The 19,075-nt window shown below is 44.4% G+C and overlaps 1 protein-coding gene across 2 annotated transcripts in view; it reads right to left on the bottom strand.

Annotated features, from left to right (window-relative positions):
• TRAF3 (TNF receptor associated factor 3) overlaps positions 1–17,842 on the bottom strand; it is a 109,711-nt gene extending 91,869 nt beyond the window's left edge. For both annotated transcript variants that reach the window (XM_070593337.1, XM_070593338.1), the window contains exon 1: positions 17,551–17,842. The gene's annotated coding sequence lies outside the window, so the exon portion shown is untranslated. The remainder of the gene's footprint in view (positions 1–17,550) is intronic.
• Positions 17,843–19,075: the final 1,233 nt, after the last annotated feature.

The raw sequence follows: 19,075 nt of genomic DNA, 5'->3' as shown, positions 1-19,075 counted from the left end.
AAGATTCTAAGTCTCTACAGAGAAAAATCAGTAAAACAGGGATGGGGGAGCTGTCTGTAAAGGCACAAAAGTAAACATACTAATTCTCTGAATCTTTAGCCAATTTTTTTTAGCCAACATCATAGGGTCACCTCATCCAAGTCAAGAATTATATCTGTGCACATTTCTGCAGTACACGCAGCAGTCGGTTATCAAACTGACAAATGACGGGACAGAGGTGGAGAGAGATCAGAGACTGGCCTCCAGGGTCCACACCCTGAACCCCCTCCCCCTCACAGCACTGCCCCCGGGGCCTCCTCCGCCTGCATCACCTGGCTGAAGAGACAAACAGGAGACTGAGTGTGAACTTTCCAAGATTCTATCATTCTGAAGCACAGGGGTCTTTCATGCTCTAAGACTGCTTGCCAGGAGGCCAGGCCAGGAGGATAAGCTGCCTTCTAACACACCCTCTCCTTCTGGCTTGCAATGTTATTAAATAGGTTCTTTAAAAAAAAACTTTCAACACTTTCTCTTTCTAGGACTAATTCTAAGCTCCTCGCCAGCAGGGACCATGTCGTATGCACATTTTACTCTCCTGTGACATCCAGCCCAGATATGTGCACAGAGTAGATTATGGACACCCAGTCGCAGATTCAATTTACTTCTGATTTATAGAAAAAAAAAGAATTATCTGAAAAATAAAGTCTGGCATATCAAATATAAAGGTGCTGGGAAAACAAAGGCAACAATGGGGAAAGTATAAACACACAGATGGAGGAATTACAAGAGGATTAATAGTTGCATTTATTGGATGCCTGCTAACTGCCAGGAGTTTTATATACACACTAACATACAGTTACCTATAAGCTGAGTCTCTACAGTATCACAATTCCTTATCCAAAATCAAAGCCAGATGTGTTTAGAGTTCAGAGTTTTTTGGATTTTAGAAAGGAAACATCGTGTATATATATTATATATTACATAACTCTCCCAGCCAAGTCTGGGACAGCATCTATAAGAAAACATATTAACAGTCTGCAGTGAAATACAGGAATATTCATATTAAGTGGAATAGAGATTATAAATAACATCACAGTTCAGGTCAGGTTTTGGCACCAAACCTATGACAAAACCATTCCATTTTCAGAGGCTCGGGGGCTCCAGAATTGTGGCTGAAGGACTGGGTGCCTGCATTACTGTCCTCTTTTTATGTGGAGGGGCCCGAGGCTCAGGAAGGTCAAGTAACTTGCTCAAGTTCATGCAAACTGAGAGCGAAGAGAGGCAGGGTTTGAATCCTGTCTCTCTGGCTCAAAGCCCTAAGGCTTTCCACACTTGAGCACGTCCATCACCTGGAAACGCAGCTGAGATGGAGACTTGGCATCAGCAGGTCTGAGAGATGGTCTGTGATCCTGCATTTCTCAGGCACCTAAGGTGATGCTGATGGACCAGGAATCATCCTCTGAGGCAGAAAGAGGTGTGCTCCTTCCACTATACCACAGGCTCTCAGCCCTGGTTGAGCATCAGCATCCCCTTAGGAACTCTTTAAAGATAACCATTAAATCTGATTTCTGGGATCTTAACTGATTCAAATAGTCTGAAGTAGGGCCCTCAGCTTTTGTGGTTCTTTCTAATAATTCTACTGTGCAGCCAGGATCTAGAAACACTGACACGAAACCACTAAAAGAAAAGAAATAAATCACTAATAAAGTAAGACTCTGAGAAGGCAGCTTGCAAGCCCAGTCAGGAGTTCCACTCAGTGTCCCTACATTCCATCAAAGGAATCTGGGAAGCTTCCAAAATGACCAGGAAATGTTTTTAAATTCCTTAGAGATGGAATACCGTAGCCATCCCAGGCTCTGTGGATAATAAGCATTTTTCACTCCCTTGAAACCAACGAAATCCTAGACATACCACACGAAAGGCCAAGTCCTATTGGACAAGCACACACAAATGCAAAATCAAGCAGTAGTGCTGCCTGCCAGGTGACAGAAACAAATATTTAGTAGAACACCATGATAACACCTAGGCAGTTGCTACACTATGGGTATGAATTCATGAACTGAGCGGGATCTGCAAACACCAGTGAAATTGTGGATTTTAAATTATGCTCATAAATCCTAAGACTGAAAGGGACATTAGTGGTTATGCAGCCTGTTCCTCCCACTGTGTAAACTCTGCAGTTCCCTTAACACTGTCAGCTTCTACTGAACACATCCATCACAGGAAGGATCCTGAACAGGCCTTCCACAACGCTAATCTGCCGCCTAAAGCCACCTAAACTCCAATTCTGCTTCCAAAATTCCAAATTAGCATCATCTTCCACACTCAGTCTCTGGTCATTTCTGATATGCTATGTGTGCGTATTTCAGCCCAGTCATCTCCCTAACGTCAGTTCTCTGGAGAGACTCATTTGGTAAAATTCCTCATGGAAACTGAGGAGAGTCCTATTCTGATCTGAATATTAGCTTGCTAACTCACTCATCCTGTAATTTGCCCCCTTTTATTTTGATTCTATTGTTTTTCAGGCCATACAGAGATCATTAGGGTTGTCTCCTAGTTTCAAAATGGGGAGGCCATCACCTAGGTTTCAATAGGCCAGAGAGCAGCTGCCCAGAGCCTTGGGGGCACAACCCCCCACCCAGCAGAGGTGGGACCTCCACCCCAGTGGGTCAAGAAGGCAAAGCATCAAACAAAAGAGGATTATTCTCAATCCTTAAGATCTAATGGAGTCTGCCTTGCTGAGTTGTGACATGCTTGGGATCTGTCGCCCCTTCCTTCTTTCCGATTTCTCTCGTTTAGAATGGGAGTATCTACCCTATGCCTTTCCCACCACTGTATTTTGGAAGCACATAACTTAGGCGGTTTCACAGGTTCACTGTGAGGAATTCTGCCTCAAGGTGAACCATACCTCGAGTCTCATCCACATCTGATTTAGCTGACACTTAGATGAGACTTTGGACTTTCGACTTCAGAGGTGATACTGGACTTAAGAACTTGGGGGCTGCTGGAATAGAATGAATGTATTTTGCATGGGAGAAGGACATGAATTTTGAAGGTCCAGGGCAGAACGCTACGGTCTGAATTGTGCCCCCTCAAAATTCATCTTTTGGAACTCTAACTCCCAATGTGACGGCATTTGGAGAGGTAATCGGGGACCCTAATAAAAGACACCAGAGAGCTTGTTTCCTGTCTCTCTCTCTCTCCACCACGTGAGGACACAGTGAAAAGGTGGACCATCTACAAGCCAGGAACAGAACCGTCACCAGGAAACTGAACTGGCTGGCACCTTAATCTTGAACTTTCAGCTTCTGGAACTATGAGAAATAAATTCCTGTTGTTTAAGCCACCCAGTCTATGATATTTTGTTATGACAGCCTGAGCTGACTAATACATGCCTCTTTCGTAAAGTATAATGTTCTAGATTCAAGTGAGCAGTCTGAATTTCTTGAGAACAAAGTGTGTCTCACTTCATATTTTATACATATATTTGCACACACACACACAGGCCCAGAACATAACAGCATGACTGGCATTCACGGAGTGTTTTACAGAAGTTTGATGAGCTAAAGTGAATTTGGTCAGTGTTCATTTAAATACTGTTTTTCCTTTTATACTCAATATAAATACACCAAAAAATACTGAGCACCTAAACTTAGCCAGGCATACAGCAGATAAATAAATGCCAAAATGGTGAATGTTTGGTGGACATATCCTCTATCTTCTCTTTTCTGGACTGAAAAATCTACATTTCTTTAACATTAAATACCATTTTTCATTTTTCTGGTGAATTCATTTTTTAAAGCTTACTATTTTATCTTCACAACTACTGACTCTATTATCTCCATCTACCATGAAAGGAGATAAGGGTTTCAAAGGTTAAGTAGCTTGCCCAAAGTCACAAAGACTGGTGAGGCCCAGCCCAGTGATTCCCGACTCCTGCTTAAGTCTTGTCCCTCCACCACAGGCCTTCAGTGGCAGGAGGCCACCAGTCCCTCTACCCCAACCTCTCCAGGCCCTGGCTCACCAACAGATACTCTCCATGCTTTCCACCACTCAACATAATTTAGAAACTTTTATATTTGTGGTGTTATACTTAGAAGAACACAACGTCAAAGCTTTAAGAGCCCTTATCTTTCATATGCAGAATTGGGACCTCTATAAAGATGCTTCGCAATTTTTTTCAGGTTAAACCATATCTTACATATTTCACTCCAAGTCTAAGTGACTAAAATCTGACACAGTTCCCAAGGACCCTAGGACAAAATAAAAACCAAAGGTAACTGTCTTAATTCATCTTAACACAAGGCAATACCTTTTTTACATGAACTAGAACACAGTGAAGAGACAGGCAAAGGGCACGTCATGACTGTGTGAAATGCCGCTGCCAGCCTGGCTTACATCCTCGCTGCCTCAGGTACCAGCCCCTTCTTCAAGTCTCGTTACCCTTATTCAGCCCCTTTACTGGTCATCCCCGGGCAACAGTCACCATATTCTGATATGAAAATCCTGAAGGTAATGGTGAATGAAAAAGGTAAGCAGTACCAAAAGAAGCATCCTCAAAGACTTGCGGAGAGCAATTATTTTCTCCCAGATGAAATGCCAAAGGCCACAAACTTTTGGAATTCATAAAAAGGACAGAATGAGGAACAGGAACTCCTACACCAAAAAAAAAAAATATATATATATATATACACACACACACACACACACACACACACACACAGACATACACACACATATGTAAAGTTTTTAGACACATATAAACTTATATACATATGTCTAAAAGTTTCCTGCTGTAAGAGACCTCAGACCACCTATACCAGCGGTTCCTGAACTCAGGTATGACAGGAGGAAACTCAGGAGCTCCCAGAACTCCCTGAAATTCCATGCATCAGTCAGTCACTCCAGCATATCAACCACTTAAAGCGGCTGACTTTCTTCATTCATGCCTACTTTGGACAGGTCAGACGCCCAGAAGTGATGAGTATTTGGGAACAAAGGCAGGGTATGCTTGGGAAACACAGCACTGGGCAGCTCACAGTGTGGCTGGCCTCCAGGCCGGGGATGTTAAAACCGCAGCACCACATCAGGCAGGGCTCTCTGTGCAGGTACGAGCAAAGGCCACACACGGAACACAGACACAGCTCCCTCCCTTCCACCCTCATCAATCCCAGTCTTGATACCTTGTGGCTCCACTAGCGCCACAGACACAGACCTTTTATTTCATTATTTAAATCCACTCCCTCCCTCCCCTGTGACCGCATCACATTTGCTCCTGCTCAAACAGTGTTGCAACAATCAGCTGAGACAGGCTGAGAAGGCAGGCTTTACAGAAAATGAGATTTCTATGTTGGAGCTAATGCGTACACACCTCTGCACATGTTGTCAAGTTACCCCACACTTTTATACATAAACAGCCATACCTTTAGCCTCATAAGTCTCTAGGGGATTTACTAAAATGATCTAGGGTGAAGAACAGGAAATTTAGGCTATGTAGGCTTACTAAAATTTTCTGAACGAAGCTTTTTTAAGAACAGAGAGAAATATAAGCTTAAACTCCACAATACTCTTCAAAATGAAAGTGAAGGTTTCAAATAATTTTTAAAATGAACCAAAAGGAAGGGAAAATTTATGGACCTAAAGTCATACTTGAAAAATTCCTGACAAATAGATGATCAAGGATATCTGCTGATTAAGTAAATAAAACAGACATTTTATAGAGGCAATTGTTATTTTACGAATGGGTATATTTCAAGAGTTTATTCATGAATTCTTGGTTGAGAACACAAAATGCATTTTCTCACAGAAAATCAGTAATGTACAACAGCTGGGGTTTCCATTTTCACCCACCACAGCCTGTCTCAAAAAGTGTATATAATAAATATTGCTGACAGCACTATGGAATCTAACCCCCATACATGTAGTGAATTAAAGATGGTCACAAATTCCTTGACACTCCTCTCATCAAGAGGTAGGCTCTACATTCCGTCTCCTTAAATCTGGGAGTACTCCATAGGGTCTTCAATCAATAGAACATAGCAGGAGTGATGCTACACTGATTTGTCAGCCTCCACTTCCTCTCCTAGAACAATCACTCTAGAGTCCTGAGCTGCCATGTAATAAGTCCAACTACCCTAGCAGAAAGGCCATGTGAAGAGGCCCTGACTCTGCAGGGAAAGGGCCTTCCAACCATCCAGCCATGTGTGTACAGCCCTCTTGGATCCTCCAGACCAGACACCAGAAAAATACCAGTGAGTGACCTCAGTTAATGCGACATAGAGCCGAAGAATCGCCCAGCTGAGCCCTACCTGATCAACCCACAGAACCATGAGATCTAACAACAGACTACTGTTTTAGGTCACTGATGCTTAGGGTGGTTTGTTACTCAGCAATCATTATCTGGAACAATCTGTGGCTTTTTCAGGAAAAGAGTTCCTTCCTCCATTCTCCACTGGTAGACACAGAGTTATGGTGTTAGCATCAGCCAGGATTTTCTCAGCTATCAGCCATTGGGGCAGCCTTGTGCTTGGAAGCAGAGAGGGACAAGGTATGATCATCACCAAAGAGTTCTCCTGTCTGCTTCAAAACCCTCCTAGAATTTTCTATACACTACTGAGTTAGGGGAGCACAGGTTTCAAAATTCTGAAGAAACATGATGTACAGTCAAAAGGCTGTTGGTACTCTGATACCAAAGCCAGATAGATACCACAAGAAACCTAAAGACCAATATCCCTTATGAACATGGACGCAAAAATTCTCAACAGAATAGTAGCAAACCAAATGCAACAACACATTAAAAGGATTATACACCATGACAAAGTGAGATTTATCCCAGAAAAGCAAGAGAGGTTCAACGTATGAAAATCAATTAATGGAATATACCACATTAACAGAATGAAAGGAAAAAACACATGATCATATCAATAGATGCACAGAAAGCATTTGACAAAATTCAAAAACCTTTCATGATAAAAGACTCAGTAAACTAGGAATTGAAGGGAACTTCCTTAACATGAAAAAGGGCATTTATTAAAAAAAACAACGCAAACCTAACTTGATACTCAATGGTGAAATGGTGAAAAATGGTGAAAGACTAAAACCTTTCCCCTAAAATAAGGAACAAGACAAGGAGGTCTGCTTTCATTACTACTATTCAACACTGTAGTAGAAGTCCTAGCCAGAGCAATTAGGCAAGAAAAAGAAATAAAGGTATCCAAATCAAAAAGAGAGAAACTATCTCTATTTGCTTATGACATGATTCTATATATAGAAAACCCCATAGAACCAAAAAAAAAAAACCTAGTAGAGGTTATCACCAAATTCAGCAAAGTTGCAGGGAATATGATCAACACATAAAAATCAGTTGTGTTTTTATACACAAGCAATGAACAATCTGAAAAGAAAATTAAGGAAACAATCCCATTTACAACAGCAGCCAAAAGAATAAAACATCTAGGAATAAATTTAACCAAGGAGGTGAAAGATTTATACACTGAAACTACAAAATCTTGCTGAAAAAAATAAAGATATAAATAAACAGAAAGACATTCCATGGTCATGGATTGAAAGACTTAGCATTGTGAAGATGACAACTCCCCAAAGCAGATTCAACGCAATCCCTATGAAAATTTCAATGAACTTTTTTTGCAGAAAGAGAAAAACATCCTCAAATTAATATGGAACTACAAAAAAAAATAGGGGACAGCTCTATGGCCTAGTGGTTGAATTTGGCGTGTTCCACTTTGGTGGCCAGAGTTCAGTTCCTGGGCCCAGACTTGCACCACTCATCGGCAGCCATGCTGTCATGGCGACCCACGTACAAAAAAATAGAGGAAGACTGGCACCAGATGTTAGCTCAGGGCGAATCTTCCTCAGCAAAAAACGAAAAAACAACAAACAAAATAAATATTGGCCAACACGTGCAGAAACGAGAACCCTAGTACACTGCTGGCAGGAATAACTTAAACACAGAATTAATGTATGACCCAGCAACCTCACTCCTAGCTATATTACTCAAGAGAAAGGAAAACACATGTCTACACAGAAACTTACATACATTACTCACAATAGCCAGAAACGTGAAAATAATCCAATGTCCATCAATGGATGAATGGATAAACAAACTGTGGTAGATACACACAACGGTATATTACTCATCTATGAAAATGAACAAAACACTGATATATGCTACAACTTGGATGAACCTAAAAAAATTACGCTAAGTAAAACAAACTAGATACAAAAGGTCATACATCGTCTGATTCCTTTTATATGATACATGCAGATTAGGCAAATCCAGAGAGACAGAAAGCAGAGTAGAGGTTACCAGGGGTTGGGAGGAAGGCAGAATGGGAATAATTACTTAATGGGTACAGGGTTTTGGTTTTTGGTTTGGCTTTTGGTTTTTTGGTGAGAAAGATTGGCCCTGAGCTAATATCTGTTACCAATCCTCCTCTTTTTGCTTGACGAGACTGCCCCTGAGCTAACATCTGTGCGAATCTTCCTCCATTTTGTATGTGGGATACCCCCGCAGCATGGCTTGACAAGCAGCATATAGGTCCACACCTGGCATCTGAACTGGCAAACCTTGGGCCACTGAAGTGGAACACACAAACTTAACCCTGATGCCACCGGGCCAGCCCCAGGTACAGGGCTTTTTCATGGGGTAACGAAAAAGTTTTGAAACTAGAGAGAGTGGTAGTTGCACAACACTGTGAATACACTAAACACTACCGAAGTGTACACTTTAAAAGTTAATTGTATGTTATGTAAATTTTGCCTCAATAGAAGAAAATGGGGTTCGACTATAGTTTATTGGTTCATTCGTACAAATACTTGAGTACCTACCACAGGCCAGGCACTCTCCTAGAAAATGGTTTAAGGTGATGGACAAAAATGTTCTGCTGCAAAGTAAAAAAGCAAGGTAAGAGACTAGAGAGTGACAGCATGGGCTGTTTTAATTAGGGTGTTGAGGAAAGATCTCCTCCAAGAGGTGACACTTGAACAGCAACAGGAATGAATCGAAGAATATTATACTGCTAAATGGAAGAAAGGGGCTGGCCTGGTGGCATAACGGTTAAGTCCCCACGCTCCGCTTCAGCAGCCCACAGTTCACAGGTTCAGATCCCTGGCACAGACACAGCCGCTGCTCATCAAGCCATGCTGTGGCAGCATCCCACATAAAAAACAGAGGAAGATTGGCACAGACGTTAGCTCAGCGACAATCTTCCTCAAACAAAAAGAGGAAGACTGGCAACAAATGTTAGCTCAGGGCCAATCTTCCTCACTAAAAAGATAACAATAATAATAATAATAATAAAGGAAGAAAATAATGTACTAAAATATAAATTTATCAAAAATCACCATATGCAAAAAAAAGACAAAATTGTCCCATTTGCAACAACATGGATGGACCTTAAGGGTATTATGTTAAGTGAGATAAGCCAGACAGAGAAAGACAAATACCATATGACTTCACTCACACGTGGAAGATAAACAAACACATGGATAAAGAGAATAGATTAGTGGTTACTAGAGAGGAAGGGGGTGGAGGGGGTGGGCGAAAGACGAAAAGAGGCACACATGCATGGTGACAGATGAAAACTAGACTAGTGGTAGTGAGCACAATGCAGTCTATACAGAAACTGATATATAATAATGCACACCTGAAATTATACAATGTTATAAACCAATACAACTTCAATAAAAACATCATTATATGCCAAAACTGCTTGTCTAAAAAAATGGAGGGGTAATCTAAATACAGGCATTCCTTTTTGTACAAATAAAGTGATTTTTTAGTTTCCAGACATTTTACTCTTTGTTACAAATAATTTCTTTACAGTCCAATAACGTGCTTCTGCTACCCCACCTGCAGGATAGTATTCCAGGGCCAGGTTAGACTCCCAAAAGTGCTTTTTCTTCACCTCGAATGTTTTCCCTTTAGGAAATCACTCAGGAAAGGAAACAGGGAGAGGAAATACCACTTACGACATGCTGGGTTCTCACATTCACTCACATTCTCACTTTTAATCCTCACAATTACCTTTTCATAGATGAGAAAATCTAGGTTCAGAAAGGATAAGTAACTATCATAGTTAGCTAAAGGAAGGACCAGAATTCAAACCAGGTCTGACTTCAAACCCACATTCCTTTCATACATAAATTCACCTCATTTTTACTGCACACCATCTTAGGCTAAACTATGAAAATATGACGAAATGACCCCGTCCTTAAGAAGCTTGTCATCTCAACATGAGAGACCCATCTCTCCATGTCACCATCATGCTCTCTACAGAGTGACCAGGCTTTGGGGACTTGTTCACCACTAACAAGCTAATGTTTGTAAAACTCTGTAAAGACATAATGACTACATACTATCATTATTACTAGACTACCGGAACATCCCTCCATCTGGAGAAGGCAGGGCAGGCTCCAGAAACATGAAGCCCTTGTTATCCCATGCCACTGCCTCCACCCTAAAAGGTCCACCTTGTGTGAGAACAAAGAAATCTCCCCTCTGTCACTCCAGGAACCTGACTTGGGGCCTCGGCATCCAGCTGTGTCCATTATTCACAGCCATCCCTGGGACAGCTGCAAACAGCTATGAGGCAAGCTCCCTCACCTCAGTCCAGCCGTCACTGGCCCTTCCTGGTTCTGTGCTCAAAACTTTACAGTGCTTCCAGAAGAAGAGCCATATAAAATCCTCTCTAAAATAGCCAACAGCATTATTTCCTTGCTAATTGTGGAGGTTTCTTCGCCTTTAATTTATATTCCCATAAGCAATCTATAGTTATAATTCAATTCCAGATGAATGGGTGGAAATCTGACTGTGCTGGGCTGTCACCATCATGCTCTCTACAGAGTGACCAGGCTTTGGGGACTTGTTCACCACTAACAAGCTAATGTTTGTAAAACTCTGTAAAGACATAATGACTACATACTATCATTATTACTAGACTACTGGTTTAAATGTAAATTAAGAGAGAGAAAGGGGAAAGAACACACACTAGCAAACCAGGTTTAGGACTGCTACTCAGCAAAATGTAAGCAACATTTGAACCACAGGAGTAAAGAATGTCTTAACTGAATTTGCCAAAGGATACTGAAGGCTGCTCTAAGAAAATAAAACAGAGAGAAGGAAGGGAGTACAGGCTGCAAAAATAAGTCAATACTACAGGCAAAACAGATGTTGGAGGAAGGGAAAGACTACGTGAAAAACATATGCTGGAAAAATTCACAATTCTTTAAAAAGCACTATATAGCAGCAAAACTAAAATGTCTAGAATCCGAAAGTAAAACTAAAAAGTCCGTAACATGAACAAAATCTAAAACTGGATTGTAATTCAGTTTAAACTGACCACAGAGCACAGTGATGAAAACACGAACTCTGGAGTTCAAAAGGCCTACTGCTCTTCATTTTCCTTGTCTGTAAAATGGGGATAATTCTTACCTCAAAAGCTAGGCCGGCACAAAGGCAGCCAATTCCCTTTTCCCAAGCCCACTCCCCTGAACAAGAGCACAGGGAACCCCTTCAGACTCATGGGCCCTCAGACCTGCGACTCAGCCAGCTCGTGCTTCCCCTCCTCTTCTGCTAGCTTGTTCATGCTCGTTCTCCCCAGAAAACACCTCCTAACCACCCCACCCCCCGTCCAAATTATACGGCGCCCCCACACTCCCACAGTGCCTCTGTCCTCCAGTCATGGCACCTTCCACATTGTGCCATAAACAAATGATTCTTCTGGCTCACCCATCTTAAAGAAATGCTCCTTGAAGATAGAGATCATATAGCATCTTACTTGACTTTTTAGTTTTGGCAGCTAGCATAGCTCCTAAACTCTCAGAAAACGTGTGTTCATTGAATAATTCTCAATTATCCCAAATTGAAGTTAGAGACCTAGCAGCTTCCCAGGGGCAAATCTTGGAAAAATGAAGAACGTAGGGGAAAAAACTCTACTCTGGGCGAATAGTCCTTGCTTTGCCATCATCTGGCTTGGGAGAGTTACTTACCCAAACACTCTGAGCCTCAGGTGCCTCCCATACAAAATGAGGGAACTCAACCAGAAGATCTCTATGGTTCCCATCAACGAGATCTGACATAATATGTTTACATTCTAAGATCTTAACACTCTTGTTCTGCTATATCACAATCCTCTATTACTACGAAAATTAACATCAGTAGAATGCTTTATTGTCCATATTTACTCATAACAAGCAAGTGATGTGTGTGGTGCTAGTAGCCCGATTAACAGACGAGGAAACAAACTCAGGGAGGCCTGACAGCCTGCTCAAGGTCATTCTGCTGGTAGGTACATAGGGCAGAACTGGGATTCAGATCTTTAAGGCTGGTGCCTTCCAACGTGCCCACACTTCTCAAGGTGGAGGGTGGACAGCCCCAGGGACACACGGTGGGATGTCAGGGGATCCCTCAGGGATCCTAAGGAAGCCAAGGAAACATAATTAATCTTTTGGAGAACAACTGTACTCAAATATTTAGGGGACAAAGTATGTTTATATTTAAAAAGTCAGACGTATTAACTAAGTACAATGTAAATCATACTAAATTTTAAGAGAAAACCTCATGGGCTTGGACTCCTATTAAGGGTTTGAAACATACTGTACTAAAGCCATGCCACGCCCTTTCTCACACAGAAAAGCCTTCTGAAACCAGAACAGTCAATTTACCCTATAACAACGTTTCAAACATCAGGCTATGTTAATCCAAAAAAGAAGAAAATTTAATTTCTAGAATAAAGTTGCGATTTCTGGACATTACTGGTCAGGGAAGGACTCAAGGGAACTGGTTTCCCATTCTTCCTTTTTAAGTCATTAAAAGCACCCAAGAAAGCTACAATGTCAAACGAAATCTCCCATCACAAAAGCCACCTAATGCAACAAACCAGGGAGTTTAAGTGCTATCAGAAGGCGGGGGTGGTGGGGGTTTGGGGAGCACAGTCAAGGGAGGCAGTTACAATGCATGCCCAACTGTAGACACATACACCAAACCACATGGAACCACCATGTGGGCACATGCCACATCCCTCGTCTCCCCGCAACTTGCAGGTCCTGGACACAAACACTGTGCAAGGGTCTACCATGCTCCTGGCCCTTGGGGGAAGAACGGCAGGCCTAACCCGTACCTCATTACCTCAAGTGTATACAGACCTCCTACTGGGCATCATTAACCCTCCTGAGTACAAACTCAGTCTCTGAAAACCTTCACTACAATCGTCATGACTCCTGGAAACTCATGTATTACCACTTTGATGCTACTGTTGTCCTACAGATTATACTATCCCACTTGGTTAACCAATTAAGCTTTTCCCTCCACTTAAAGAAACCAAGTTCCAATAAATGTGATTTTGGGTTTTCCCATAGAATCAGTGTTTAAATTGGAAAGGAAATGAGACTATCAGAACGGCAGCCCTGATATCTTTCTTGGTAGAATGGGCTCATGAGAAGTTATCAAATAACCTTCATTTAAAAAAAATATATGGAGTCAAAATCGGCATAGAGGGAAACTTAGAAAAAGTAAATCATGAAATTATAGGGCCAAATTTTTTATTTCTTCAGAATTATAGAGACTTAGGTCATTTCAGCACGGATGATAGAGCAGGTTTGGGGGGAATCCCAGAGGAAGAAGTTTTTTAACATTTACACCCCTTCCCTTACCGCCATTTTTTGAGACTTTCTTACCCACAATGAGAAACAATAGGGACAGCAATGAGCTGCTGCCCAGGTTGGGGCCCCCTGCTCTGTTTCCCATCACAGACTGGGCCCTTCACAGTGGCAGACGGCCTGACCCACTTGAGCTCCTGGTCACAAAGGGCCCAGGAAGAGCTACAGGACAGCACAGAAAACAGCATAACTGGAAACCCACTGACCAGCAGCATCACCAGCACTGTATCTATTGGCAAGAAGCAACAGGATACCAAAATGTCAGGTCCCATCTTGCCAAAACAGGAGGGAGGGGAGAAATCCTCTACTGCCATCCTTCAGGCCGTGCAAGAGGCCCCAGATGGCTCCACTGTACCTGCATTCCTGACACTGAGGCTCAACGCCCACTTCCTGGAAGGCTTTTCGGACTACCCCACAGCCAAGAGCTTTCCCGTTTCTGAATTTCCACCATACTTCCAGTCTTCTATACAAATCACTAATTCACTTTAGCCTACATTTTATGACTTCCTAAATTCTTCCTGGTGGGTCTTCACTCTCTAGCTGAGCAGCCAGCTCCCTGAGGACAGGGTAGTGAATTTTCATTTTTCCTCACCCTTTCTGCCACAAGCTTCAGTCCTGGTGCTGTCTCAAATACCCCTTGGTTTCTGGCATCTCCTCACCGTGCATACGGCCAAGATGCCCCAGACTTCTGCAGACCATGCAGAAGGCAGGTTCTGTATCTCATTCTTCCTAGCACTGTAACTATAACATTATGGGAACTCAAGGTACATTAATTGAATATTAAATTAAATGAGAAAAAGACTCCCAAGTCTCAGTTAATGATCCACTTATCTTGAGAAACATAGAATTCAGCAAGAGATTGCAACCTAATTTCTGGAGTTGACAGAAACCAACAGTCACCTGTATTTATGACATCTCACAACCCACCAGTCTCACTTCAAGGTGTCTGCACAGGGAGACAAAAAATTTTGGCCAAAAAAAGCTTTTAATGCTTAATGATAAAAACTTTACCTTCTCCAACCTAAGCAGGTCAGTTCTCTACCCTGCACCACGTCTAGAATATTACACACAACAGAGACAGCCAATAATGGCTTGCTAAAACGAAAAGGCCATTTTGTATTCTTTAGCTAATTATGAAAAAAAGGTGCTACACAAGCACACATAATGTTTTCTTACATTTTTTCCTTTTCTGTTTAAAACTGCATTTTCTTCTATTTCCATTACTTCCTTCCGACCCAAAGTCTACTGCTATGCTACAAGCTGCACCTCACCCCTTTCACCTGTCTCTACTGCCCTCCTGCCCGAAGGCATCTGGCACTCTCACCCTGGCTTCATTCCTCCCGCTCAGAACAAGTCTAAGCATCACCTCTACACTTAGGCCTCGACTGCCTCTCTCTGGTCGCCTTCCAAATCCACTGGCCTCACCTCCTCCTTTCTCACTCTGTAGCTCTCTTCCCAGTTTCTCTCTGCATCTGAAGTCAATATTATGACTCTCCTCCCCTCCACACAAAAAAAACCCAAATAATTTTTCTTCCTCCATGAACACTTGTAAAGAAGCACAGAAGGGGTCCTGATACCATGGAATCGACAGAGGGCCTTGGTCATAAGACGTCTCCTCTGCTAACTTAATAGTTCTTAAACTGACCATTGCAAGGAAACTCAGCTATTGCGTAATATTTGATAGGTTAGATCACTTGCTGTTTGGAGACTCTTGCTATAGGAAGAGCAGAAAACAGAGACGGGCAAATTTAACGCAATTTCCTTTGTTTGCTTGAGCTAGCCCAGACTTGCAACACCACTGTGACAGTTTTATCCTTCTTGAAGTACAGCTTTCACATCACAAAAGAGGACTTTAAGAGAGTGATCAATCATTCTCATCCATCAGGTCACCAGCATATCTATCCTGACAATACCCTAGAAAGAACCTTCTTGCTTTGCACAGTGAAAAATTAAAGGGATTCTAACAGAGGTGTTTACAGAATTAAAATCCAAAGCATGGGGGAAAACAGAAAGAAGCAGCTCAGATGTTTCAGATGAATGAAGGACTTTCTTCCCATCATAAACAAGAGTAGAAATATTTTGATAGTATTAACAGAAACAACTGGCCACCACTATTGCCTGTTTCCAGTGGCATGCCTTTACAGCCTTCTGAGTGAGGCCATCTTATTAATTCCAAAATGAATGGATAGCATCCAAGGAAAATAATTGATCTTTTTCCCCCTCACAGAAAAATTCACATGAATGTCTCAAAAAAAAAAAATGCTGGAATTCTCTCTACTAGCTCTCTCTGCTTTCCTGGCTTCTGCATTGTGACAGCTGGAACAGATGGCGTCTGGGTGAGACACCTTACATCTTAAACCTCCTCCGTGATAAGGTATGATTTTAACCAGCGATGCTGGAATCCCAGGTCTGTCAGGGTTTCTGTCACGAGCACCTACTCACAAGGATTTCCAACCTCATGCGATATTTTCCAGTTTTCACACTAATAACGCTTATTTTGTATTGGCCAAAGAATTTTTCATCAGTAGACTAATTCTCAATACATATATATAGTCACAACAGTGAAAAGGCAAATATTTCCTTTCATTTGAAAAACGAATGGCTACACACTACTTTGCCAGACAGCCTACACACGATGCAGTCTTTTTAACAGGCCATTTTCAAAGATGTGAAAGACATAAAAAAAGATTTTAGCACCAAATGACGGTCCACCCGGTCATTTCTTTAGATATGGATTTTATAAACATATATAAGATTACAGGGAACATTTCCAAAAGCTTCACCAGCGTGCATCCACAGCAAATGCTAGGAAAAAAAAAAATTATGGCTCCTCCTCAGTTGTATGCTGTGAATGTAAATTAAGAAGCGGCAACAACACTACTCAATACAGCCTTTATGACTCCTCAAAAATAAATGAATAAATAATATACACACACACATCTACCTCATTCTGAAAACGGATTCAGAGCTTAATATGAAAAACATGGAAAAAAACTGTTTCCTTCAACGGACCATTATTTGAAGGCTTCTTAAATTTCAAAGCACGTCCACAACACTTCATCCATTTCCATTTTGTTGCTGTTTTCAAGTTAATGGTAAAGAATTTTCCACACACAATTCTCCCTAAAGGCCTAAATATTAAATACACGTCCCCAAATGGGGTGACAGTGTGAAAACGTGGCAAAGCGTACATGAGCAACAGCCTGGCGCCTCAAGATTAAATTTTAAATACCGTGGCACGGATCATTTCAATTTTTGCACCTCGGGGAGCCCATTCTGGCCTTTCGTATTAATCAAAGGTGGAATGTGTGCATTATGTCCAAAACTGGATCCCAATACCCTCCTGCCTTCGAGGCCACTGCAGCTCTCCGATTATGAATCAGTCAGAGGTTCATCTGCAGAGGAATGACTCAGTATAAACTTTTAAATAATGGCTTAAAAAAAAAAAAAGCCTAAGCCAGCGCAGGGTGAGCACGTTCGTCTCTGTAGGCACCCTGAATCAGTGCGTTTCTCACCCCGTAAAAATCCACAGCCTTCCAGGAGATGCTGATTTCTCGCCACCCCGTGGGGGGGTCACGTTTTAAAGAGGCCTTGGCTCCCCGTTTCCTGAAAAGCTGCGGGAACCCCGGCCCCACGGGCCCGGGGCCCGGCCTCGAGGACAAAGTTTTCCGAAGTTGAGGCGTCCGGGGGGCGGGCGGGCCCGGGCTGGGGCGGGGGGAGGCGGCGCCGCACCGGGCACTCGCCGCCGGGCGCTGGGCCTGCGTCGCTCCTGCCCCGCGCCGGCCAGCCCAGGGCCCGCCCGCCGCCGACTGCGCGGGATGGAGCCGCCGAGGATGGAGCCGCCCGCCACCCCCCGCCCGCGGCCCCTGCCCGCCGCCCGCCGCGGCCCCTTACCCCGCGGTCTGCCGCCGCTCGGCCGGCTCAGGGGCGCCGGACGCGTCCTCCGCCGCGGTCCGCAGCGTCCTGCTCCCCGGGCAGCCCCATGTCGGGGGGCGGGGAAGGGCCGGCGGCCGCCGCCGCCGCCGGCTGGAAAGTCCCTGCTGGGCTGCAACCCCGGCTCGCGCACGCGGCGGCCGCGCCGCGCTGCGCTCTCTCGCGCCCTCACGCACCCTCTCGCAGGCACTTCCTCTCGCGCGCTGGAAATCCCCGCCGGCCGCCGGAGCGCGCCCCGGCGCGCGCCCGCCCCGCCCCCGCCGCCCGCGCGCGTGGGAGCGGCAGGAGCCGGCGAGAGCGGCCGGCCCCACGCGCCCGCGGCCCCCGCGCGCCCCCGCCCGGCCCGCGCGCGCCCGAGGCCCGTTGCTAAGGCCCTCCCGCTCCGCGCCCGCCGGCCGGCCTTAGCAACGGCGCCGCGGGCGGGCGGGGGCGGCCTCCGGTGCCCCTCGCGCCCTCCCCGGCCGCCGCGCGCCCGCCCGCCCGCCCCACTCGCTCCTCGCAGCCCCCGCCGCGGTCCCCGACACCGGCCGCCGCGCGGCCCCCTCCTTTCCGGGTCAAAAAGCCACGCAAGCCGCGTGGGGGCCCGAAAGGTGCAGGTTTCCTCGCGGTCGGGAGCGATGGCGTCACCCGGTTCATCGGGGCAGCCACCCTCACTCTCACTCACACTCACAATCACACCTACACTGCACTCATAGACACACAATCACCTACACTGAGTCACAGGCACATTCAACATACATTCTCAGGTCTCTCACACTCTCAGACATAGGCTCACCGACATACACATCCAACATAACTTCCACACTCACTCAGACACATGCTCACAAGACACTCTCACACTCTCAGACATACTTGGTCACAGACATGTTCACATGCTCTCACACATGCACACGTGCACACACTTGCCAACACTCATGCTCCCTGACCCACATGTACATATATACACACACACTCACACTTGCTCCTACACACATTCCCTCTCATACACACAAGTAGTGGGTGAGGCCAAAGGTGACTCAAGCCATCTGGGCCACTGCTCTTTTATATTGAGAGGGGGATGTCTAAACATTTGTTTGGTTGGAGTTTCCTTTCCTTCCTTCCTGGGCTCCTCCCACAGCCAGGAAGTTGTGTCCTGGTCAAGTGTGAACAGGGTGGCCACTTTGCCATAAGCTCCCAGAGTTCTCAGCTGACCTAAGGGTCCCAGGGCAGAGATTCTGCCGCCCCGTGCACCCCTCTCCTCCCTCGACCTCAAGTCTTCTGGGGCATGTATAGCCTCCAGAGCCAGGGGCAGTCATTGCCCCTTGCCTTGGCCCTCTGCCCCCCAAGTCCTCAGTGATTCCCCAAGTCTTCTAAGACTGCACCCAGCCTGGCTGGGCCTGTCTCTGGGAGATTCCGGGCCAACCGAGGAGCATGATCATCTCTACTCAAGTGGACAAGTCAACACTGAGGAGACAGAATAGACTTTTCATTTTTCTCAAGAAGGCTT

This window comes from Equus przewalskii, chromosome 25 (genome assembly GCF_037783145.1).
Source record: "Equus przewalskii isolate Varuska chromosome 25, EquPr2, whole genome shotgun sequence".
Lineage (NCBI taxonomy): Eukaryota > Metazoa > Chordata > Mammalia > Perissodactyla > Equidae > Equus > Equus przewalskii.
The sequence above is the reverse complement of the archived record's forward strand: the minus strand, read 5'-3'. Positions and strand labels throughout refer to the sequence as shown.